Source organism: Cavia porcellus, unplaced genomic scaffold (assembly GCF_034190915.1).
Source record: "Cavia porcellus strain 051 isolate PalLab524CR breed Dunkin Hartley unplaced genomic scaffold, mCavPor4.1 scaffold_1, whole genome shotgun sequence".
Classification (NCBI taxonomy): domain Eukaryota; kingdom Metazoa; phylum Chordata; class Mammalia; order Rodentia; family Caviidae; genus Cavia; species Cavia porcellus.
In genome coordinates this window covers 207,021,724-207,048,133 of record NW_026947484.1, presented here as the reverse complement: position 1 = coordinate 207,048,133, position 26,410 = coordinate 207,021,724, and the positions used below count along the sequence as shown (strand labels likewise).

The window sequence follows — 26,410 nt, the reverse complement described above, 5'->3', positions numbered from 1 at the left end:
TTCTTGGTTTCAAAAGAAATTAAACCATTTTTATGGGTTTCCAAGAATATTTTGAGCTCTAGGCTCTGCCTGTAGGATGTGGGCCCCTATTCTTACAGCCTAAGCAAATCCCTCTTCAAAGTTTTTACCTTAACCTAAAGAATTGTTTTCTTCTGAGGAATCAAATACTAAATTCCCCAAATCTAGACATCTAGAACTCTTATGGGTGATATGGATGCATTTAGTGGGTAATAAAGGAGAGGAAAATTATTAAATTGATAGGCTTTCTAATTCAGTAACAAGACAGACACATAGATATGGAAGACAGTGCTGAATTCCTGAGGTATGAAAATACTGAATTTCTCCCTAGTCATAAGACTTTGAAGAACTTTCTTATTGACCATACTCCTAGATTATAATAATAATAGGGAAATATGCTGAGATATTCAAAGTTCAAAATCCCGTATTAAAGGACTATAATCCTATGTGTTTGAGTTCAATTATATCCAATAAATTTAATCTCCAGTGCTGTAATTAAATGCTTCTGATTTCTTTTCTGTGATTTGAAGAAAGGCATAAGAAGTACGGTGGGCATTGGTCTCCCTCAACATTCACTCCAAATAATAGTGGAGGTCCCCTGCCTAGGTTTGTAATTAAGATTATTTTTGCCCAGGGTCCTTATCGTTCACCACAGATTTTTCTTCAAGGGAAACTCAGCTATCTGGAGGCCAACTATAAGCTAAATCATTATTCAAAATTAGTCATCCATCCCTAGGGAATTGCTTGACTAGAAAACTGGACAAAAGCCAGCAGGCTTTGCCTTCATTTTACTTGATAATTTATTCTTTCCCTATAATTCTTCAGATTATTTGGGATCATCTTGGGAGATTAGGTTTGCTAATGGGTCTCAGGTTTAGATTTGGGGATGAAGGATAGATTTACTTCTACAGCACATTTTAGAGTTCCTTTCTGACTCAAGCAACTATCAATATATTCAATAAATAAGGAAATGAACATGAGTGAACCAGTGTCCAAAATGTATCTGTCCATTTAGAAGATATTTTACAATGCTTCTGCTAATTCCCACAGTATTTCTGTGAGGTAGTTATTCCTGTGTTCCAAAACTGGTAAGTGATACAGCTGAATGTTGTTCTTAGTTTAAAATTAAGGACACAGACTCTGTCACTTTCCAGCTATGCATCTTTATTTCCTGCACATCCCATCACTCCGTCCTTGTAGCAGCACCATCAGCCTTGCTTCTTGTAACTTCAGTCTTATTTCTTTGTCTTTGATATTCCCTTCTGTAATACGCTCTCTGCAAGCATCTTCATGATTCACCGTCTTAGCACATTCATGTCTTTGCTCAAATGTCAACTGCATTTCTGCCAATCAAAAAACATTTGTGAAACATTACTCTAAAGTAAGCACTATTTTAGGAACCTTGAAAAACTCATGTAATGAGAAGAAAAACTACTATCTTGATAAAGCTTATATTCTCGCAGTGAAAACAGTGACTGATTAAAAAAATCAATTATATTATATTAGAAGATTATATGAAAAAATAGAAATGGAAGATTGGGGAAATGAATATTAAATAAGGCAATAATGTGAGATGCATGGAATACCAACTGGTTGAATATGAAATGTGAGGGGAAATACATTACGGATGAAGATTTTAAAGCTTATGGCTACTCTCCAAAGGTTATGGTATTTTCATTAGCTGATCTTGACTTGTACAGCTTGGTAGCCCTCCAATATGTTTTCAGATGAGATAGCTGGACACAGAGTTTTTCTGAAGAAGAATGTTAGATATTCATTGATTTAAAATCATACCCCTAAACTACAAATAATAGATATTAGACCGCATATGGTTTCATTCCTTCCCATTCAGAAAAATTAAGGGAGCACTGTAAAAGATCTTGCTTTACTGCATTACACATTTTCAGAAATGACAATCCAGGATTGAAATATTGTTGTTTATGATGATAATATATTTTATGGGAACTGTCTACAAGTGCTGTCAGGCTCCATTTTGTGTATCTGTACACTTCTGTGTAAAGAAAGAATAAGTGGGGAAATATTAAATAGGCTGTAGCATTGCAGATATTTCTGGAATCTTATATTGGTAAGAATTAAAATACAATCATCTTTCCTTTCATGAGTTAGTGCTTAGTGCCTTGGTAGTAATTTTCCCCCAAATGAATGCAAAAACTTAACATCTGGTGTCTCAAACCAACTGGAGCTAAAAACACACTTTAAATGGTTGATACTTTGCCTCACAAGCCTGAGCTCATGAGTTCGATTCCCAATACAGATAAATAAATAAATAAATGGTTGATGCTGTATATCCTAATATGGGTACATTGAGTTCTGTTTGAAGAGTTTAATTCCACTGTAATATAGCCAGGGATAACATGAAAAGAGTTATAAAGCAGTGAAAATTACTCAGCATACTTAGTGTTGTAGTTAGGGGCTGTGCAGAGAACAATTAGAATCAGGACATGGAGTTTATAATATTATTTTTATCATGGTCACCAGGAGTTAACACAAATAACTAAAGGAAATCTATCCACAACACCAGAGACATAGAATATTTAGTCAAGGGCCTAAATCCCACAGCAATGTCCCACAGGAGTCCAGATGAAAACCCAGAGCTCATGCCAATTCCTCCCACAAGTCCAACTGGAGGTCCAGAGCCCACAAGAAGGATTCACGCCAGTCTCTTTTATGGATCCATGCCGGGAAGGCCCAAAGGTCAGCAGTGGAAGCCAGAAAGTCCATGCCAGTGGGATGAAGGAGCTGTGCTGGTAGGTTGAGTGTTATATGCTGGAGCTGCAAAGTCACACTCACAACAAAGATCAGGGCTATCTTGAAAAGCACCACAGCCATCCTCAGCGACATGGAGGCCCCAAGCTCCTCCTCCGACAAGCACAGCTGAGTACATGCCAGGAAGCCAGTGTGACGAGTTCATCGGAGACCAAGCAGCACAAATCTTCCCCTCTGGAGCCAAGGAAGCAATGCTTGATGTGAGGACCAAAGCTTTTCCAGGAGAACCATGGCTCAACAGCAACTCATAGGAGAACCCACAGTGCCTCAATACCTCAATGCAATGGCTTCTTCTTCACCACCTCTATTTATGCTGGCAACTTTCCTCAGGTGGGACATCTATGCTCAGCCCCATACTCATGTAGTCCAGCTGACGTTAAGTTGACCAACAGTTTTTAATCCATAACACTTAGCTTATCTTTCACATTAGTTAGCTGATAGTAAATGAACTGTACGAATTATCCTAAGTATTCATATCACAGTACCAGCAGCAACGTATCCTCTATCTTCCCCATTAATACTTATAATGTTACTCTGAATTAATACAAGACAAATTATGTCTTACAATATCCTTCCAACACGTGTTAATAATTCCATCCTTTTCATCCTTTTCCTACCTGAGAGGGTGATAGCATCAGCTTACCATAGTCAGATATGGCAATTAACTATTTGGGATCCTGTGTTCGTATTTTCTGTTCTTCTCAGCTAAACATCAGCTACTCTGGAATCCCTCCCAAAGTGCATCCTGTCTGAAAATCAGTTATCTGTTCAGGTAACTATTCAGGATATCTTCTTATTTACATAATGCCAAATGTCAGAATATATTTTAATTGGTTTTTCAAGCATTAAGTAATTTTTAAAGCACTGAGTTTAAAAAATATTTAGTTTTTCTCAATATTATCCAAGGATACTTGGGGATAGATTTTTTTTTCCATAATCAAATGTTCAAGCAAATTATATGAGGGAATACTGGAAAGTTCTTATAGGTGTTTTTCTTTATGGAAATCTACCCTAGATAGTAGCCTATCTGTGACAAACTAATAGTAGTACAAATTTTTTTCTTCCTCAAAACTGCCAACAGAAATTTCTGGAACTTATTAATTTTCTACAATTTTTGTTTTTGTAAAGCATCTCTTCCTTCTTTAGGTAAATCTAATAGACTATTCATGTATCTATGAAAGCCATGTTGATATGATTTGATATCTTTGAAATCTAGATTAAATATTTTATATTCATAGTAACACTGCCCCTAGAAAGTCATGTCACACAATAGGAATGCAAAACACGCCTGTTAAATTAGTGTCCATAGGAACACTGTCCAAATATTGTATTAACATCACATTACCCCCGATCTCTTTCAAAACAAGACCAATTTAATCCTTATTCAGGCAAACCCTGATTAAGTGGCAGAGAGGACAAATCCTGCGTGTGTGACTGGAAATCTGTTCCTTCTTCTTGAAGATCTTGTGTTTTGTGTTTCAGAGAGTTCCATGCCCTTTATTTCACACTAGCTTAAGTATCTCAACTTATATTTTTGTTCAAGTTTTGACAAGTGTTTGTGAACCAACGTGTAGTATTCAAGGTAGGTGGAAAATGCATTAAGGGAAGTTACTATACAATAATATCAATTAAGGCTGGGAGTTTAGCTTAGTGGCATAAGCATCTGCTTGGCCAATGTGAGAGTTCATGCTGGAGCTGCAATCCCTGGTACCAAAACAAAGCAAAACAAAACAAAACAAAACATGATAACATCAAGTAAGGGAAGAAGTATCTGGTTTTCACAAGATAAAGCTCTGACTGAAGTGGGCATCAGAAGCGTGTTTCCAGCCTTCATCCCTAGCCCTGGGACCACCTTCCCCTCTCAAAGCACAGTACTTCAGCTTAGAAGACTCCTAATAATGGGTTCTCAGGATGAGAAACTGTAATTTTCCAATTCCCAAACTGTTTCTAAGCCTTGAAAACAAACAATTCACATTTGACTTAAGGCCAGATTTTATACATTATATTTGTTTTATTGCATTTGACTTAAGGCCAGATCTTATTTATTACATTTCTTGACAAAAACATTTTTAAAAACTTTTAAAGAGGAAAGTTTAGAAACTAAATGGGAAGCAGAATTAGTAAAACAATATATTATTCTCTTCTACTTCAGATGTATTAATGATGAAATATAAAAATTATTTGTGATGATCTTCAGGAAAAATTATACAAGGACAAACATTTAGAAGGCTGTTTTCAATGCCCAGAAAAACACATAAGGAGGTAAAATGGGAGAAGCCAATCTTCTTGTAAGTCATTCCAGTTGGTCAGTGACTGTGAAGTTTAGATCAATAAATAAACAAGTTTAGATATAGCCACTCCCATGCTTTTGTACATGAAGGTAAGTCATTTGTCACTGGGCTGTAATCAACAATTGGTAAGTCAGGCTGATGCATGTATCTGGCCTTCAGCATTTATTTTCAGAATGTAATCAATCAGATTCTGACAGACTTACCAGGGTTATGGGTAAAAGAGACCTGGATAGTGGGTAAGAAAGATTGGCTATTTATAGGTTTATTCAATTGGCATGATATGGTCAGTCTTCAGAGACTCATCCATAATTTCAGTTAGAAACATTTTACTTCTGCACTTCCACCATAGATCTTTCTTTAGCTGTACAAATAAATTTGCTAAATGTTTTTGTCTTCCTTATTCTAGTACATTGCTACACAGTTTACCTTAAGATAATTACAACTTAACTCCTTGGAGAAATTGAGGCTAGGCTTTATACACTTGTCTACTGCATTCACTAGGATGACACATTATAGAAAATTGTTTTTGAAGTTACCGTTCCAATTAAGGAATCTAGGTTGAATTTCTGATTGTCAAATATGAAAGAAAGTTCATCCTGGTTCTACCTCTCAGAAGCACTGAGTTTTCTCAGCTATTTCTTTAATGAAAATAGGTTTCGTCTCTTCTAACCAAAACCACATAGGCATAAATAGGGTTAGGAGAAAAGTGCAGACATAGATCTATGCCATATTATCCAACTCAACTTTTTAAAAATTGAAACTAATACTTGACTGACACCCATGTGAAACTTGAGTCTGGTTCTCAATTGATTTGAAACCAAGAGAGAGAGAGAAAAGGTTTTTTTATAATTATTATCCACAAGCCATAGAAAAAGAAATTGGAAAAAGTAATTCTATTATAAATTTAAAATCTCAAACTACAATTACATGTTCATTATCATTGCAAAGAACATGCTTCTCATGCAACTGAAGAGCTTGGAAGAAACGCAAGTGTTCAATAAGGTCATTGCTTAGGCAATGAACATTAAAAATGTGCTGTGAGGGTAACATATACTCCAAAGTACAAAATCTAGTTAATATAAAGTAAAACACCGAATGTCAATAATATTTATATTAATTATGTATTGAATATTTTAGAGTCATATTATTGAACTTCTTTTTATCTTTTCCCTTTTTTAAATATCATACCAAGAAATTAAAAATTCCACATGTAGCTTATATTTTATTTCTAGCAGATAGCCTCATGTCTTAGTTACTTTTCTCTCATTTCTGGGACAAAATACCAGACATCCAAAAGCATAGGGGGAAAGGTTTATTTAGTTGACAATTTGTAGAAGTTTCAGTCATGATTGACAGATTGCAAGGCAGGCTGGCTTGATGTAGAATAGTTTATGATGGGCAGAAGGTAGAAAAACAAGCAAGCAGCCAACAATTCTCTTTAATTCCCTTATATTATATCCATACTACTGGATTAGGGTGGTTCCAAACAAATCGTGGGCAGATTTAGTTGTCACACCCTCCTTCATCCTAGTCACACACTGTAGATTCAGTTATGTCTTAGTTACTTTTCTTTCATTGCTGAGACACAGTACCAGACACTTAAAGGAGGAAAAGTTTATTTAGCTCACAGTTTGTAGAGGTTCCAGTCTATAATCAACTAGCTCCAAGACAGGGTGGCACATGGCAGTGGGGTAAAAGTTCATGGTTGCAGAAGACAGCAAAAACATGCCTCTTTCCATCCCTTGTATTCTATGCAGACTACCTTCCTAGGGGCAGGTGTAGCATTCACACCAGTAATCTCAGGATTATACCATGAATCAATCAGAAACTCTAGGTTTACCCACCTCCAAAAAGGTCTTTGACCACATGAGACTTTGAGGGGTACATTTAGACACAAACCACAGCAAGTCTCTTCTGAAAAATCTCCACCCACGACTGCATGAGGCTTTGGGGATACATCTAAACACAAGGCAAAATATCCCAGGTCAAAACGATGGAGAAGGTGCTCTTTTTTTCTCAGTTGTGGACAGTGTCAACACCTGGGAGATCTTTGGAAAATATATTTGAAATTAAATTTAAAAAGCAAAACAAAGACAAGTACAATCATTGATATCAGGCAATGCCCACAATAAATTTCTATGGTGAAATTTCTGGAACTATTTCTACCTTTGCATTTACTATGTGTGATTATGCATTTTGTTTGCACTAAAATCTGAGCCTCAGAATAGTAATCTATTTCCTTCAATTTATTATTGCTACTATTAAGATCCAAGTAATTAAGCCAATATATGGTTCTTTTTATAAAAGTAAAAGTAAATGAAGTAAACTGATCTGTTATAAAAGGCAAACAGACAAATCTCTTTCATTCTTTTTAGAGAACATTTCCTTGGAAGCATAATATTTTTTTAAATTATTTTGATAACCTTTGAAATAAAAATACCTTTAGATTATTTGCCTCTAGAGAGGAAGCTTAGTCTCCAATTTTTTAGTCTCTATAATCATGGGTCATGTAACCTCGAGGTATATAACAATGTACCTTTACAACTATCACAGAGGTTCCTCATAAAATGTGCCAGACATAATCCAGAGGTTCATCACACAGACTCTTGGGTGGTCTGGAGAATTGATGTCTTTGTCTTTTCCTTTGCTATAAAATGCATGGGTTTGTCTAAATTCATTGTTGCCATTGTGTTTCCTTATGTGCCTGTAAATCTATTAATGCTTATTAAGTTGTGTGATACGTTCATGCTCTCTCTTCTAATTTGAAATGAGGATATAATTGTGTTTCCAGGATTGTTTTCATCTTCTAACATTATTGAACCTATGATCTGAGTCTGAGTAGATGCAAATCCCCACCAAATATAAATGCTGAGTTACTGAGAAGCAATTATGATACAGCGAGCCACAGCTAAAGTGGTCATTTGCCAAAATGATGAAAGTGTTCAGAAGTTAAGCTGTCAATAAAGCCTGGGTCTAGACACATTCAGATTAAATAGCTGAGACGATTTCACTGAGACTGTTCTTTCATTCACAGATAAGAGAAGTAATACAGAAAGGGCAGAAGTTGCCCATAAAATGACATTTTCCCTGTCAGGAAGTTTAGCTGAAATTAGCACCCAGGGATTAGGTTGCTGAAACCTGTTATACAGATTTTTCTTTGATTCAGTCATATTTTACTCTAGCTTATTTCATCTTGTAGATGAATATTAGTAAATTAAGACTTGTGGTTTTGTTCAGCACTGATGCTTATTAAAGAGCTGACGGGAAGTAAAAATGTTCACTAGGTATAATCAGTGATTGTCACAGGTCCTCCTAAAACATGCCCATCTGCCAGTTCACCTTGTATGAACATTCTTCCAAATAACATTCTCAAGTTCCTTTTGTGCTCATTTGTTATTAATGGGTTCTTCTTAATTAGGTGTCTTTATAACATGCTTTGAAAGTGCTATCACTAGGTGAATAAGAAACTACAATTTTTTTCTGAGTTTTCTGTCTCATTGTTCTAATGTCTTAAACTTAATTGTTTTCTTACTTTTCTTAAATCCCTCATCTTGACAATGCTTTCTGTTAAAGCCAATGTGAAAAATTTTGTAAATAAAATTTCCTAAAATTGAGCCACAATGTTGACCATTCCCTGTGTTCAAATCTCTGAGACTGTAACCTACTTCTGGGAAATGTTGAAAGCATTATGCTTAAGTGGTCCAATTGGAAGTCACATTGCACTTTAACACAAGGACATTATTTATGAGTATAGTTTTACAAATAGTCTCAAGTTGACTCTAATGAAAAGATACCAACCAGGATATATTTATTAAAAATATGGGATTCTCAGTTCAGAGAAATTGTCAAATGTTACTTCATTCTCAAGATACATCATTCTTAGGCTGACACTTCATTGGAATTCACCACAAAATGCGTGAGTAGATGGAAATTATTTTTTGTAGAAAGAAAGGAAATAGATTTTCAATATATTAGAAGACTGTAAAAAATAGTGAAAAGCTGTATAGTTATATTTCTCCCAGGATACAACCTCTATTTCTTTGAAAATGTTAAAGAAAAATGCCTACTTTGCAAACCAAGATCTCTTTGCTGCAAAATAAAGCAGCTGAACACATAATAGGTCAGTTGTAAATTTATTTATTTCCATCAGTAAGGCTGTCTATTAATCGGATCAAACAGAACCTAAAAGAACTGGTGCCACTATGCAAATAGGGGTTACCATTTTATATGAATTTCATGGCAAGAAACCATTTCAATTTCTTTTGGAGATGAAGCAAAATGTTTGTATTCAAGCAGTGATATTTTTCAGAGGAAGACTGGCTTTTTCCACTTTGTATTCTGCACTTTGTTTTGTTTTAGTTTGGTTTGTTTTTGTTGCAAGAAATCATGGTAATAATACTTTTGCACTTGCTTTTGGGAACAACAACAACAACAAAAAACACAAACCAGTCACTCTATGTTAATTTTATGCATCTACTTTACCCTGCCATAGGGAAGCCAGATATTTAGTAGAACATCAGTTCTGTGGTTTTTGTGGGGTGCTTCATTAGAGACTAGCAGGTAAACTAATAGACAATGTACATTGCCCCCCGGAATGTGAGTAGACCTCAGTTAATCCACCAAGGGCCTAAAAAGAACAAAAAAGAACAAGAGAGAATCTATTCTTTATCTCTTTAATTGCTTGAACTGATTATTCTTCTCATTTACTTTATTAGGTCTTCTGAGCCTCAGACCTTGAGATTTAGACTACAACTACAACAAAGCTCGTCTTGAGTCTCCAGAGAAGGATACAGATTGCAGAATTTCTCAGCCTCCGTACCACTTGAGCCAGCCATTTATAGTTCATTCTGTTGGTTCTATTTCTCAGAAGAACTCAGATGAATACCAGTTTTGGTAACAAGAATTGAAGTAGCTCTATAATAAGTACCTGACACATAGAAGCAGCTGTAGAACTGGTAAAGGCCATGAACTAGGAGCTTGACCTCAAGTGTCACATTGTCTAACAGACAAAACTTTTAAGAGGTGGAACCTCACAAAAGAAATTTAGATCATTTGGTGCACAAACCCTGGAAGAAATGGAAATTGCTATCGTGGTACCTTAGTTAGTTCCTAGTTTATGAATGTCTTGCTTCATGTTTCCCATGAAACCTCTTTCCATTCAGCAGGCGGTTGCTTCCCTTTCCATTCATCCAATATGCTGCTATGAAGTCAGAAGTAATAATGGCACATTGGACCATGATGCTTGGACTCTTCAGTAATCAGAATAGTGAGCCAAATAAATTTATTTAACTATCTTACTCCACTTCAGCTATATTCCTATAGAAAGAGTAAACAGAGAATATTAAGGGATATGTAAAGAAAGAATTTCATGTTTATTTTCAGGCAGTCATAGAGACAAGCAGTGAAGAAAATTGAATCTGAAATTAAGGGGAGGCACGATTGCTTTTGCCATTATTGTAATTGCTATTTTGACAAATTTTGTTTGATTTCAAGAGAAAATTTTGGCATTTTGAAATCCTAATTAAATACATATATCAAAAAGGAGATGATGATTTAGGAAAGATAAATTTTATCTTGTAAAATTAAATCTTAACCCTAGCTGCCTTAGAATCACTAGGTATATGTGTGGGTGATGAATTTTGAAAAATATTTATAATTTGATGTCACCATGAGGCAGTCTGAATGAATTGACCTGAAGTAGTATTATGGCATCTGCATCTTTAAAAGCTTTATTGCTGATATTTATAAATAAAAAACATAGCTCTGAAGGAGAATTTTCCAACAGAATTTTCTGACATATCATGATGGAAATGGGATTTATGATGGAATTTATGCTATCTTACACAGTGTTTTCTAGCTTCATGTGGCAATGGAGCAGTTGATTCTATGGCTAGAGCAAATGAAGAACTAAATTTAAAATGTAATTTAAGTCAGTTAATAATTAAATTTTAGTAGCTGCATGCACAATCCAGTTCTATAGTGCCAATTCCAGTGCTGAAAGGCCATCAGATAGAGTTGAATAGTTGATGGCAGAATGCTGATTACATACAACTGGCTAGGTGTATCTTAATATTCATCTGTTAACAGCAATAAGAAAAAAAATGTTGACTGCTTCCCTCTCAATCAGAAGACATGCACACAGTCTGTTTAGAAAGCAAATAATGGGAATGAAGTTTTATTAAATGATAACTTTTAAATTTAATGACTTCCAACTAGTACTGAGAAGAAAAGAGGATAATTCTATGGGCCCAAAGAGTAATCCTCAAACCAACTAAAGTATTAAGCTAAGGTAAAACTTTTATTACTCAAAAATGAAAGCATAAAAAATGTTACCTCAAGAATTTTCTCTAATACTGTTTTTTTCTCTAAAGGGCTATGAACTGTTGTCTTACTTTCTTAAGTTTTCCCTTTTCTGTATCAGAAAGTTATTCTGTAAGACTTTAATCTTCAATATTTTATTCATATACATTTTTCTAATCTGGAGTTATATTCAAAGAGTCATACGGGTTGTTTCCATGGGTGCTGGAGAAGATATAATACATTCACTGAATAGCAGTTTAGTACATTGGTGGACTTGGATTATGTTACAAAGTTTGAACTGCATTGTTTTCTAATATTAAATTATGACACTGGTGAATGTCTTAGGCACTTTCTTGTCAGTGGAACATATAATTAATACTCTAATTCTTAGAAGAAAAGGTTTATTTTAGCTCATGTTATCAGACCATGGTCAACTAAGTCCAAAGTAGAAAGAACATGGTGGAAAGAGAAAAAAAAAATGTTCATGTCATCGTGATCAAGAATCAGAAAGAGATCGGAAAAGCTAGAAAGAGAAATATATCCTTCCAGGCCACAAGCCCAGATGGAATAACCTTCTAAACATATAAGGATTTTGGATAACACCTCATATCTAAACCATATTGGCAAATTATTGAGTTTTTCAAAATCTAAAGTAGAGTGGACAGAATTTCACAATCCCAAGAGCCTGTGAAATTTTTTAATGAAATTTTGCTAAGGAGCATTGCAATCATTATGTGCTACTTGAGTGGCATTTCCTTCTACCTGAAGCATATTAACATAGATTGTGAAGAAAAGACGGAGTATGAGAACCAATGGAATTTTATTAAAGAAATGGTTTATGTAATAAAAATAGCTTCTTTATTGAAATACAGTATTTTAGCTCCCAAAATAGTAAGAATAGAACTTGATATTTCTTCTTTAGAAGGTAGTCAAATATTTGAAATTCCAAAGAAGTTAAAATATATTCTTAACCTCTTAAATCCCACAGCAAATGTATTATTACAACACTATTATTGAAGTTACAAGTAAAATTTAAAGTAGAAAATCAGACATTAATTTATTAGCAACAGAGTAGTATCTTTTATTTGAGAAGAAAAGATTCTAAATATTAAATAGAATAGTGATGCTATAGAAATGAATTAATGAATTTAAAATTCCTTATTATATTTAAAAAATGCTCTACTAAAGATGCTTACTTAACCATTGATGCTTAAGGCATTTTGCCACCTTTCAAATTAAGGATTAATAGAATTAAAATTGCTGCATTAATGGAAATTTTCATTATTTTTCAAAGGGATTTCCTAGATATTTTACTGATATCTTTGCTTTTGAATAACATATCAGTATAAATTACTTATCTTCTTTTACATATTTGCAAGCCATCTGATGACCTTAATTTGCCAAGACACAGCAAACAAACAAACAAACAACAAGAATGTATTTAAACATTGAGGTAAAGAGAAAATAAAGAAGGATAAAGAAACCAATGAAGTTATTTGGATAATTTTAAACCAGTGAGGAAAACAGGAATTTAGATAAACAACTTTTTAAAATTTTATTTAAAAGGAAAAAGAGAAAAACACAAAACAAACCAAAGCGGTGTAAGGGTACAAGTAATATAGAACTACAAAAAAAAAAAAAAAAAAAAGTAAGAAATCACCAGTTAATAGATTACATATTATTATCTTAGAGATAGTTGCTCAAATCACAGTATCAAAGCATACAAAGTGGACATTCAAACAGTGACACAGCAAACAGTTGTGTTCAATGATCCAACCAAAAACATTAATATGGTCATCTATTTAACACCCCTAAACACACTTGCTGTTGTATCCTTTAGAGCTCTTTTTTTTTTTTGCTCTCTTTTTTACAACAAAATTTACACATTTTGGGTTTTATTACTACTTAGTTCTTATTACTTTGTTGGGGCGAGAGAATAAAGTCAAATATGGCAAAACAAAGCTGTCAGTCAAAACCATGGATAGACATAGCATATGATGTAAAACAGAGTACAAGGTTATCAACAATGGTTATCAACATCAAATGTCTCTTGTTTCCTTAAAAAGAATTGTCTATCTCATTAGATATTATAAAGTTGAACAAAACAGTAGAGAACAAGACAATAAAACTTAAGCATTGTAAACATTACAGGACTTCCAAAGGAGACAATAGTCAAACCAGAATGGGCATCTTAGTGAATCTTATTGCCTTCAAAGTAGTTGCCTATACCCTCAAACTTGATACTATCATACAGAATGGAACAGAGTCTAATCAGTCAAAACAAGATCCTGGGAGTATTACAGGACTTCAAAACAAGTTAATAGGAAATCAAAAAAAGTTACTATTATATATCCTGCTAATTTTTTAAATTTTTCCCCTTAATTAAAAAAACATAAGAAATAACTAAATATTTTTTTAATGAATAAGGGAGAGATTGAGATAAAACAGGACATAACAATATAACAATACAGGTCAAAGCATGACTGTTTCAGCAACCTAGTGCTTCACCACCAAATAACCCGACTTAATAGTAGTTACCATAGTGTCTGTCTTTTTCCTTGAAATATTTGAATAAAACTTCATATACTATAGCTTCAAACATTTCCATATCAAGAAGCCCAGAATAAAGCCTTTCCTGTTAATAAGTGAAAACTGTATAAGGCTTCAAGGTCACATAATGGCGAATTATGATTACCACATATTTTTATATATTTGAATCATTACTTACATTAGGGAAACTATTTGTTATTCACACATGCGAGACTGATTTATTTCACTTATGAGTATGGTCTCAAGCTGCGCCAATTTATTGATAAATATCTCAATGTGATCCTTCTTTATAGCTGAATTATACTCCATTGTATAGAAAGACCACAACTTTTTTATCCATTTCTCAGCTGATGGACACTTGGGTTGTTTCCAAAATCTGGCAATTACAAATTGTGCTGCTATAAAAATAGGTGCACATATATCACTGTGGTATGATGCTTTCAGTTCTTCTGGGAATATGCCTAGAAGTGGAATAGCTGGAATAAATGGGACTTCCAATCCCAGCTTTTTGAGAAATCTGCAGCCTGACCTCCACAAAGGCTGCACCAGTCTACACTCCCACCAACAGTGTAGGAAAGTTCCTTTTTCCCCACAGCCTTTCCAGCATTTGTTGTTGTTGGTTTTCTTGATCCTGGCCATTCTTTCAGGAGTGAGATGGTATCTCAGTGTGGTTTTAATTTGCACTTCTCTAATGACCAATGATGATGAAAATTTTTTCATGTATTTATTTTCCATTTGCATTTCTTCATCTGAGAAGTGCGTATTCATCTCAGATGCCCATTTTTGGACTGGATCTTTGAATTTTTGGGGGTCTGAGTTTTTTTTAATTCTTTATATGTTTTAGACAAGAATCCCTTGTCTGAGAGAGAGTTCACTAAAATCTTTTCCCAGTTTATGGGTTTTCTTTTTACTATGCTGGAGATTTCTTTTGATATGCAGAAACTTTTTAGTAAGAAGTGGTCCCAGTTATTGATTCTGGGAAGTATTTCCCGTGCGGTTTGAGTCCTGTTCATGAATTCTCTACCTACTCCTATGTCTTCAAGGTTTCTACCCAATTTGTCTTCCAATAGATTTAGTGTTTCTGTTTTATATTCAGATCATTGATCCATTTAGATTTTAATTTAGTACATGGTGATAGACACGGGTCTAGCTTTAGTTTTTGGCAAATGGAGAGCCAGTTTTTCCAGCACCATTTATTAAAGAGACTGTCATTCTTCCAGTGAACCTGCTTGGCTCCTTTATCAAAGATAAGGTGGTTGAGTGTGTTTGTAGTTGTGGTTGTATCTTCTAATCTATTCCATTGATCTTCGGCTCTGTTTTGATTCCAATACCATGTTGATTTTACTACTGTTGCTTTGTAGTATAACTTCAAGTCAGGGATTGTGATGCCTCTTGCTTTGTCTTTGCTGCTTAGAATTGCCTTTGCGATTCTAGGTCTCTTCTGGTTCCAGATTAAATTTAGGAGTGATTTCTCTAGATCTATAAGGTATGTTGATGGCATTTTTATTGGGATTGCATTGAATCTATATAACAGTTTTGGGAGAATGGCCATTTTCACAATGTTTGTTCTTCCTATCCATGAGCAAGGGATGTTTTTCCATTTTCTGAGATCATCTTCAATTTCTTTTTTCAGTGTATTATAATTTTCACTGTATAAGTCTTTCCCTTCTTTTGTAAGAGTAATTCCTAAATATTTCAATTTTTTGCTTGCTAATGTGAAGAGTGTAGTTTCTCTTATTTCCCTCTCTGTGATTTTGTTGTTCGTGTATAGGAATGCTATTGATTTCTGAGTATTGATTTTGTATCCAGCCACATTACTGAATTTATTTATTGTATCTAAGAGTCTTTCAATTGAGTTTAGGGGGTCTTCTATGTAGAGTATCATGTCATCTGCAAACAATGATAATTTAACTTCTTCTTTTCCTATCTTTACCCCTTTTATTGCTTTCTCTTGCCTAATTGCTCTGGCTAGTACTTACCAGTACTATAATAAATAGGAGTGGTCATAAAGGACATCTTTGTCTTGTGCCTGATTTTAAAGTAAAGGCTTACAATTTCTGGCCATTTAGTATGATGCTGGCTGTTGGTTTGTCATAAATGGCCTTTATTATATTGAGGCAAAGAGCATCTATTCCAATTTTCTGTAAAGTTCTTATCATGAATAAATGTTGGACCTTATCGAAGGCTTTTTCTGCAACTATAGAAATGATCATATGATTCTTATTTTTGGCTTTATTGATATGGTGGATTACATTTATTGATTTACGTATGTTGAACCATCCTTGCATTCCTGGGATGAATCCCACTTGGTCATGGTGTATAATCTTCTTGATGATTTGCTGCATCCTATTTGCCAATATTTTATTGAGGATTTTTGCATCTGTGTTCATTAGGGAGATCAGTCTATAGTTCTCTTTTATAGTTGGGTCTTTCTTAGGTTTTGGTACTAGAGTAATATTTGCTTCCAGGAATAACTTAGGAAGGATTGCTTCCCTTTTAGTTTCATTGAATAGTTTGAGGAGTGTTGGCATTAGGTCTTTGTATTTCTTGTAGAATTCTGCAGTGAATCTATCTGGGCCTGGGCTCTTCTTTCTAGGTAAGGACTTAATTACATTTTCAATTTCATTAACAGAGATTAGGTTATTCAACAGTTTTACATCCTCTTGATCTAGCTTTGGTACTTCATATGTTTCTAAGAATCTGTCTATTTCTTCTGTGTTATCAACCTTTTGAGAGTAGAGGTTTTCGAAATAGGTGTTGATGATCTTCTGTATTTCTATTGGGTCTGTAGTGATTTCACCTTTTTCATTTCTTATTGCATGAATTTGAGCTTTTTCTTCACTTTTTTAAAAAAGGTTGGCTAGGGGCTTATCAATTTTATTTATTCTTTCAAAGAACCAACTCTTTGATTCGTTGATTCTTTGGATTGTTTTCTTAGTCTCTATTGCATTGATTTCTGCTCTGATTTTTATAATTTCCTCTCTTCTTTTGGCTTTGGGCTTGACTTGATCTTCTTTTTCTAGCTGTTTGAGGTGTAGCATCAAGTTATTTATTTGTATTCGTTCTGTTTTCCTGATGTGGGAACTCAGTGCAATAAATTTTCCTCTCAGGATGGCTTTCATTGCATCCTTCAAATTCCGGTAAGTTGTATCTGCATTTTCATTTTCTTTTACGTATTGTTTAATTTCTTCTTTAATTTCTTCTGTGACCCCCTGATTACTCAAGAGTGTGTTATTCAGTTTCCATGTGTTTGTGGGATTTTTGCAGTATCTTTTATAATTAATTTCTAATTTCAAAGCGCTATGATCCGATAACATGCAAGGGATGATTTCAACTCTTTTGCATTTGTTTAAATATGTTCTGTGAGCTAATATATGGTCTATTTTAGAGAATGATCCATGTACTGCTGAGAAGAATGTGTATTCTGATGTTGTTGGGTATAACATTCTGTATATGTCTATCAAATCCATTTGTCTGCAGGTTTGATTCAGTTCTGTTATTTCTTTGCTCATTTTCTGTCTGGTTGATCTGTCCCTTGGTGTCAATGGCGTATTAAGGTCTCCTGTTACAATTGTGTTACTGATAATTTGAGTTTTCTTTTCTGTTAATAGTTGTTTTATATAACTGGGTGCTCTGGAGTTTGGTGCATATATATTTAAGATAGTTATCTCTTCCTCTTGGAGTTTTCCCCTGACGAGTATGTAGTGACCTTCTTTGTCCTTTATGGTCATTGTTGGTTTAAAGTTCACGTTGTCTGCAAACAGAATGGCTACTCCTGCCTTTTTTTTTTTTTTTTTTGGATTCCTGCTGCATGAAGTATTGTTTTCCATCCTTTGACTTTCAGTCTGTGAGTATCCTTCTGGGTTAGATGGGTTTCCTGTAAACAGCATATGGTTGAATTTTGTTTCTTGATCCATTCTGCTTGTCTGTTTCTTTTGATTGGTGCATTGAGACCATTTACATTAATGGTTATTACTGTTAAATGCTGGTTTATTGTTGACATGTTATCTCTCTGCTGTTGCATCTTTATCTTTCTGTTCTGTTTAATTATCTGCTTGGCGTAGTGGTTTTTTCCTTTGTGCATCTAAACTGTCTTTCAATATTTTTTGCAGGGTTGTTTTGGTGTTCATGAAGTTCTTCAGCTGTTCTTTGTCATGGAAGTATTGTATTTCACCATGAATTCTGAATGATAGTTTTGCAGGATATATCAGTCTAGGTTGGAAATCATTTTGCTTTACGATCTGGAATACTTCACTCCATGTTCTTCTTGACTTTATTGTTTGTGCTGACAAGTCTGCTGTGATTCTGATAGGTTTGCCTTTATAAGTGATCTGTCTTTTCTCTGACAGCTTTTAATAATCTATTCTTGTGTTGGATTTCTGGGATGGTGATTATTATATGTCTGGGTGTAGTTTTATTTTGGTTATGACTATTTGGAGTTCTATATGCTTCACTGATCCTGATATTGGTTTCTGATCTCATGCTTGGGAAATTTTCAGCTATTACTTCTCTAAATATCCTCTTGAAATCCTTTATGTTGTCTCCTTCTTTTTTGTTAATCCCTATCATTCTTATGTTATTTTTCTTTACATCGTCTTGCAGTTGTTGAATTGTTGTTTCCTGATTCCTTGTTATTTTTAAAAGATCTTTCCTTTCCTGTTCACTAGCTGCAATCCTGTCTTCAAAGTCTGAAATTCTATCTTCACTTTCATTAAGGCAGTTTTTACAACTTTCAGTGGAGTTTTTTATTTCCTGTATATCTCTGTGCATCTGCATTATGTATTCTGTTTGTTTCTTATATTGCTCGTCTAGGGATTCTATCTTTTTGTTTAGTTCCTCCAATTTTTTACCTGTGTTTTCTTTAGATATAGTCAGAATCTCTTTCATTTCTTTTATCATTTCTTCTTTTACCTGGGAGATTATTTCAAGTTTGAATTTCTTTAAAGCTTCCTGGAGTTGCTTTTTAATTTCAGTAGCTATTGTGTCCGATATTTGAGGTGAATGGCATATATTTTCTTCTATATACATTGCTCCTAGGGTTTCTTGAGTTGGGCTGGAGGTTTGAGGTTGTAATTTGGTCTTTCATTTTGTCATTTTCCTATATTTCTGTGTTTCAAGTGTTATTTGAATGCTTCCTCAGGATCTGTTGGAAATCCCCTTCTATGTTTGCAGCTATGAGACTCTGGCACCACGTTACCCCAAGCCACTGGGCCTACAGAACCAATGGCCCTCCTCTGCCTGTTCAGAACTCTGCAGTTCCAGATAAGCTGGGCCTCAGGGACACTGTGCGCCCACCTGCCCTTTGGAAGCTCCACAGCTCTCCTAGCACAGTCGGGATGTGGAGGCGGATGTAGACGCCTCAAACCCACCTCTCCACTTTACTGCACCTGGAAGCCTGGGGGGACCCGAACAGTCTGGGCTTTGGGCAGAGTGCACTGAGCACTCACCACAGGCTGCGGGGCCTCTGGAACTTGTGATGCTCCCCTGCTTGCTGAGACATCCACAGTCCTCCAGACACGCGGGGAGGCTGATGCAGGAGCCCCAGATCCGCCCAGCCCCTCCTCTGCACATCGATGGCAAGGTGCAGGAGTCCCAAACAGGCTGGGCTGCGGGGATAGCGTGGGCCCACCCACCCGTTGGAAGCTCCGCAGTTCTCCAAGTGCAGCTGGAATGGGGAGGCAGATGTAGAGGCCTCAAACCCACTTCTCCACTTCACTGCATCCAGAACCCTGGAGGATCCCGAACAGTCTGGCATTTGGGCAGAATGCACTGAGTACTCACCAGAGGCCGTGGTGCCTCTGGAACCTGCAATCCTCCCCTGCTTGCTGAGATATCCACAGTCCTCCAGACACACAGAGAGGTTGATGCAGGCATAATTTGACATCATCAAATCAACATGGTTCTGAAAAACAAGCCATTACAGCAGAATGCATAGACCCAAGAATGCTTATAAATCAAGGGGTAGGATGGTGTGGATCAAAAAATATCAAGATTATGTTGTGATAGCTCGGACACTGGAATAAAATCCAAGGAAGCAAGAAATTAAAATTTAGGGGCAAAGGCTTTATTTTAGGCCAGGCCTGGCGACACAGCCTCTGGGAGCCAATATGGAAGACTGCAGGCCTTACAGCTAAAAGGTTGGGTTTTCAAAACTGAAAAACCACAGGAATGTTGTGAACTTTGACACAGTTTGATAACATCTGGGCTTCTTGGTATCTCTTGTAACTTCCTTGTAGTTAAACATTTCTTAAGGAACAGCACATTTTATTACAGATAGGCTGAAGGGGGTGGCAGGGATTACAAGAAACTGAAACTTAAGTCTTTACTGGAAATGGAGACTTAACCTAAAAAAAATGGGGAGGGGAGGGGGATTTACAAGGAGCTGAAATTTAAGTCTTTACTGGAAATGGAATTTTAATCTCTATTGAAATGGTGCATACAGAACAGGAAGGAGGCACATTGTTTAGAAGTAGGCTACAACGGATGTCAGTTATTCAGTGAGCAAGTAGGGAAAATATGCTTTTCTTGCAGCAGCAGAAGAGAGGACCCTATGATGATGTTAGGGCCGACGCCGCAGGGAAAGAGACCCCAAGGACTCAACTCTTGGTGAGGGAAAAAAGTTTATTTCCATGCGCATGGGGTCCTCCAGGCAAAGGAGTGCGGAGGGCCTCGAGGGGAATTTGTGCAGGGTTTTTAAGGGCACAAGCGGGAAGCAAGCAGATTTACAGAAGCAGATCGCATTGGTTAATTTTGAACGGCGCAGGACTTGGCAGATGCTGATTCGAGGGGTCTGGGGCTGAGTAACCATGGAGACCGAGAGTCCTGGTCTAATCTAGCACATTCCTTTACTTATCTTTATCTTTACAGAGGACAGATCATCTTGTGGTTAATGACTAGCAGATGCATTCCTTCCTGTCCTGCCCCGATGTCTCAAGGAGGATTTAGGGAGTGAAACATTCCTTACTGCTCTGTTCTATAGCTCGAGGGGGGGGTTTACATTACAAACGGGGAGTCGATTCTCTCAATGACATCCATAATTTGAAAGTGAAATCTCTGTTCATCCATTCTGAGATGGCATTCAGAGCTCTGTATGAGTATGAAGAAAACCAGTTCAGTAAAAACCAAACATCTTGCTAAGTGAAAATGTGGTAACTTTCTAACATGAGGGAGAAAGAATTGCCTATAAAAAAGGAAATGTTTTTATATATGGTCTTTTTTTTATACTCACCTCCAAAATTAAAATAAGATAAAGAGTATTTAAACTAGATTATATAATTTTATTGGGTCCAAAGATTTGGACAGAAAATGAGGGTTGAAAAATGTCTTGTTAGCTTTGTGAGAACTAAATCTACATTTTCGCACAGCCAATTTAGTGTCTTAAGTCTTTCAAATTCTATAGATTTGACATATCATTTTTATAAAAGGACTGGTTTCATGAAATAATTCAGAAAAATGGAGTTAAATTTGAGGAGAATAATGATAAGGAGGAGAAATCCATTTTTCCAGGGAATTAAGAATCTAGGGAGTTCAGGAAGGAATGATGGAAAGAAGATCTGTTGGTTGTTATTGCATGACTTATTAATCCATTTGAGTTCTTAAGCAAATATTTGTGTTACTTTGATTTCAAAATAATTCAGGGTCAGATTGGGTAAGATGTATTTATAGTCCCAGGTATTCGATAGGCTGAGATAAGAGGATCCCAAGTTCAAGCTCACCCAGGTCAATTTCGGAAGACTTTAAACTTGTCTCAAAAAAAAAAAAAAAAAAAAAAAAAAAGAAAAACAAGAGTAATGGGCTGGGAGAGACACCTCAGAGGCAGATCTTTTGCCTAGCTAGCCTTTACAACCACCTGGGTTTGATCGATGGCCACAAAAAAAGAATGAAGGCAGATTTTGAGTTTCTGCTCTAGCATGTAAGGTACCTGAAAGTCATTACAGTGACTTACGAAGTAAAATCCTGAGAAAGCTTAAAACATTTGTTAGATAAAACAAATTAGAAATAAAGTTACAGGACACTTTGGTATCTTAAAAACCATAGAGATAGGTAGATAGCAAAAAGCCCAAGTTTCTAGTACAGAAATTCCAAGCCTGGGACAGGATATCTTAAAAGTGTCATTGACACACTGGAGATTCAGTGTGGACAAGTCTGAAGGTTTTGAAAAGAAACACACACACTTTTATGAGGTCTACATCCTGTAACCCTAAAAGATTTATGCCTTGAAGGACAAAGAAAAATCTTTTCTTGCTTCTAGGAGTACTTTTTAAAAATGCACCACATATTTATGCTCTTCTTTTCAGTCTTCTGTGGAGAGAAACTATTTCGCTGTTGTCTAAACCTCAGTAGTTTTCTGACCCTAACCTGCCCAGGATATCCTTCTCTAGGCATCTTGTCCCACCTAAAAAGGAGAAAAATTCAGAAACACTCTTGAAATTCACAGTGCAGAGGTACAGAAGCACCAAAATCTAGGAGATAGTCACAGTATTATCAAACCAGGCTTATTTGGTTCATCACACAGTTTGCCAATCCTTGAAGTGACAAGCTTTGCTAAAAGACAGCTTATTTATGAGGTAGATGAATGAGATGGGAAACTAAATATCAAATTCACCTTCTAAGGGATATTTATGGTATTAAAAGGAAGAGAGGTCTAAGTGCTGGGGGAAAATGACTGAAAATAAAGTATTCGCAGGTCTTCTTCTGTATAATCAGGTTCACAACCTTTCATAAGGTGCATATTCAGAAAATAGTAGTGTCCTCCATGATGCAAGGCAGAATTTTTTGGTCCTTTCATATGAAAGGACCATCGACACTTGCACAAAACCAGATAAAGAGTTATTGGCTTCACATAGTCTTTGAAATAGCCTCTAAATTCTTGAAAAGCACTTAAACAACCATTATCATTGTATTCCACACCATAGGTGCTACCTATAGCAAAGCTAGTGGGAGACCAGTACTTACTGCTTTGCTATATGATCTTCAAAATTGGTGATATAATGATTAGATTTCCACAAAAATTACGAAGTACACTAAAAGGTAAAAGTAATCAATGATTACCTTGATCAAATAGCTGAACGTGGTATTTTTTTACACTTCATATTTATTAAATTTACTGATGAAAATTAAAATGAATCAACTATTGTGATCAATTCATAGTCTGTTTGATCACAAACAGTAACAGTTTTGTAACCAAATATGTAGCAAGGCATTAAGATAGGTATTTGTGAAGTCATTTTAACTTGTGTGAGATACCAGATGAATATTTGTCTCTAGTGAATATCATAAACTAGTGGTCTGTGTTGGAAAAATGCAAAACAAAATCATTTACTTCAAAAGTTTTAGTCAAAGATATTAAAAAATTAATTTTTCTCTTCACATTCACACAAAGAATCTGACCTATTAAGAACAATTTTACTTTTCACAGAAAAAAACTAGACATTTTTAGAAGTCAGGTTATCTCTAAGTTTTCTTATTACCTTCTTTAGGACATTGTGCCTTAAAAATTTAGAATTCATTGTATAAAAGATTGTCAAGCTATCTTATGATCTTTTGGAAATATAACAAGTACCTTGTTTTTCCTCCTCTTTGAAACAATAGGAACCATGGATACCATCTTTGCCGGGTACTTTGCGCCTTGTACATAAAGCTTCCCTTCTAAAGATTTTTTACAGAGTTCCAAAGAAACCATCATGACTATCACCACAGAGGTCTAAATTGTTAACCATGCTTTTCCTTTATAGAAGAATGAAAATTTTGCATTCACTTTAACACTTAGAAGAGTGCTTAAAGATTCATAAATTTTAAATGACTTAAAAAATTAAGGATATTGTTTTTAGTTTTGAAAATGTTCCTATATTTATTACCAAGACCAAAATATTATTTGAAAGCCAAATGTTTTTATTCGCACCTATGATACAAATAACTGGCACTTATTGAGCAGATGTGCCATTGTGGTGGGTGCATTCCATACAGTGTTTCACATTTGTACTATAGAGGAATTATGTTACTGATACCATTCTAACAACAAAGACAATTCAGCTTCCTCATTGTGATACAACTAGTAAGGGGCTGGAATATAATTCAAATGCAGATATTCTCTGTTTGGACCATAAGATTTGTTTAGTTATGATAAGAACACTTAATTAATCTCAACAAAATTTTAAATGTACAACCACAATATTACCAGCTATAAAGACAATGTTCCAAACACTATCTTTAAATTATCTTGTATTAGTGAGGCTTTATGCCCAAATTTTCACTCATTATATGACCAGTTTAATGTAGGTTATTTGAGAAATACAAGCTGTTATAAAAGAAAATTAAAACCATCTTTAAATGTGTCTTCTAGAAATCACAATTATAATATATTGGTGGATTTTTCTTCCTATTTTTATTTATCCTTTTGTATATCTCCCTACCTGGAATTACAGTAATACAGGTAAATATTGATTTGTATCCATTTCAAATTATATGACGAATATTTCCTAGGTCACCAGTGGTATTCAAACCATAATTTTAATTGTGTTCAAGAAGGAAAATCTGGCTCTTAATCCCAAGAATTGCCATAATTCCTCATGTCATTCAACATGTTGATTTGGTTAAATTAACTGCATTTTTCTTAATTTGAGGAACTTTTTGCTTCCTCTTAATAGACAAAAATATATGTGTGTACCTGCACTTTCTACTTAGATTCTATTGTGCAGCCTTTCACTGGAAGTAATTTCAAAACAAGATTAAAAAAAAATTTAGCTAAATTCAGGAGTGCAACCTGTCTACAACTGAAATTCACAAGTTCTTAGCCTAAGTAATGACCCTTGTCCCATGAAAACCAGCCACCGAGGCCTAACCAGAGTAATTTCCTAGGGGTCATCTATGTGGACATACATTTGGGTTTTTTTTTGTTTCTTTTCACTCTTCCAGCTTTAAAATTGCAAGTGATTCCACCTGAGTATTCTTTGTCCTTGCGTACTGTAGTAGGAAAGGCAGAGCACTGGAGATGTGGATAACTGCATGTATGTTTAAATGTAGAGGACTGAGAACCATATTGCTAAGTTTTTGTTGGTTAGTAGAACAGGACTGTTAGCCGTCTTACTGTTTGAATTCCCACTTTATATGTTCCAATTTTGTATCTTGAACAAATATTTATAAAAGGACAGTATGTAAACATTAACTAATGATTTCTTACTATTTTTTTCTCTGAATGTATTTATTATTTCTACCCATTTTCTGTTTTATTTAGTCTTTCTTTAAGTAAAATTTAAAAAAAAGAAAAAAAAAAACTGTGAAAGAGACCATTTGCCTTATTCACACCTATGGCGCAATAGCTGATATGTTTCTGAGCAGAATAATGCCGAATAGAATTTCTCTCTAAATCCAATAGTTTTCCTGTAACACTTGCTGCTTACTCATTTCCCTGCTAGTATTTCTTCCCTGGGGCTACTTAGCTATTTATGGAAATGGTGATGAAAGCATACAATCAAAATAAAGTATTTATTTTGTTTTTCTGTTTATATTTTCTTCCACTGTGAAAACTGACTGTGGCTTACATGAATTTAAATAAAAATAATCCATTAACAGATCACTGAAGGAAAGAAAGCTAAATTACACTGTCTCTATAGAATGTACTAGCAGTTGGTTAAGAACATTCATGGGGCATCCCAAAATGCTTACGTAACAGGCCGAATGGAGGATTTTAGGACAAGACAACAAAATAAGAGAAATCAAGCAGCTGGTTGTTGAAAAGTCACAACTGAGCAGGCTGATTTAACACATTTAGTCCAAACCTGCAAGCAAGTCAAATTGATATATCCTCTGCTTTCTGAATGTGGCATATGTAACTTTAATGCAAGGAATAAATAGGGAGGTGTAGATGCTTGTGGTACACTATTACAAAATATTAAGGACATAGGGTACATGTGTATTCTTTTTGCCTCTTGTGTTTCACTAAATATTTCAAATGAAATTAACTTTTGGTGAAAGGGGGCTGATGCTTGAACTTAAGACCTTCTCACTGAGCTATGCCTTTTTACATAAACGCACTTCCCTGATGGTCATTTTGGGACAAATTGAGAGATAGATCAGAACTATCATCGGCCTGTCATTGCACCTTCTCTAGTCATGGTGCCAGGTCCAGCTGGAGGGTACACAAACATTAAAAGCTCATCAGCATCCTTCTTAAATATTTTCACAATGAACTGGAAATAAAGGATTGTTTCTTCTCAGATTTGGGGTACTTACCATTACATTCTGGTGCACTATTATGTCAATGAAAATAATAAGATTAATGTGTACAAAAAATAGACAAAAAATTCTGACTAGAGTACTTTTTAAAAGCTAATTAACATATTTTAATTCATTTGAAAAGATGCTCAAAAATTGTATGATGAATGAAGACACTGCTATGTAAACAAAATTAAATGAAAGTGTCTAAAGGCAGAGAGTGTTTTTTTTTTTTTTTTTAATAATATGCC

At 35.1% G+C, this 26,410-nt stretch overlaps 1 long non-coding RNA gene across 1 annotated transcript in view; it reads right to left on the bottom strand.

Annotated features, from left to right (window-relative positions):
- Positions 1 to 1,165: 1,165 nt before the first annotated feature.
- LOC134474395 (uncharacterized) overlaps positions 1,166 to 26,410 on the bottom strand; it is a 60,413-nt gene continuing 35,168 nt past the window's right edge. The window contains exon 2 of the long non-coding RNA XR_010045244.1: positions 1,166 to 1,361. This is a non-coding gene — a long non-coding RNA (uncharacterized LOC134474395). The remainder of the gene's footprint in view (positions 1,362 to 26,410) is intronic.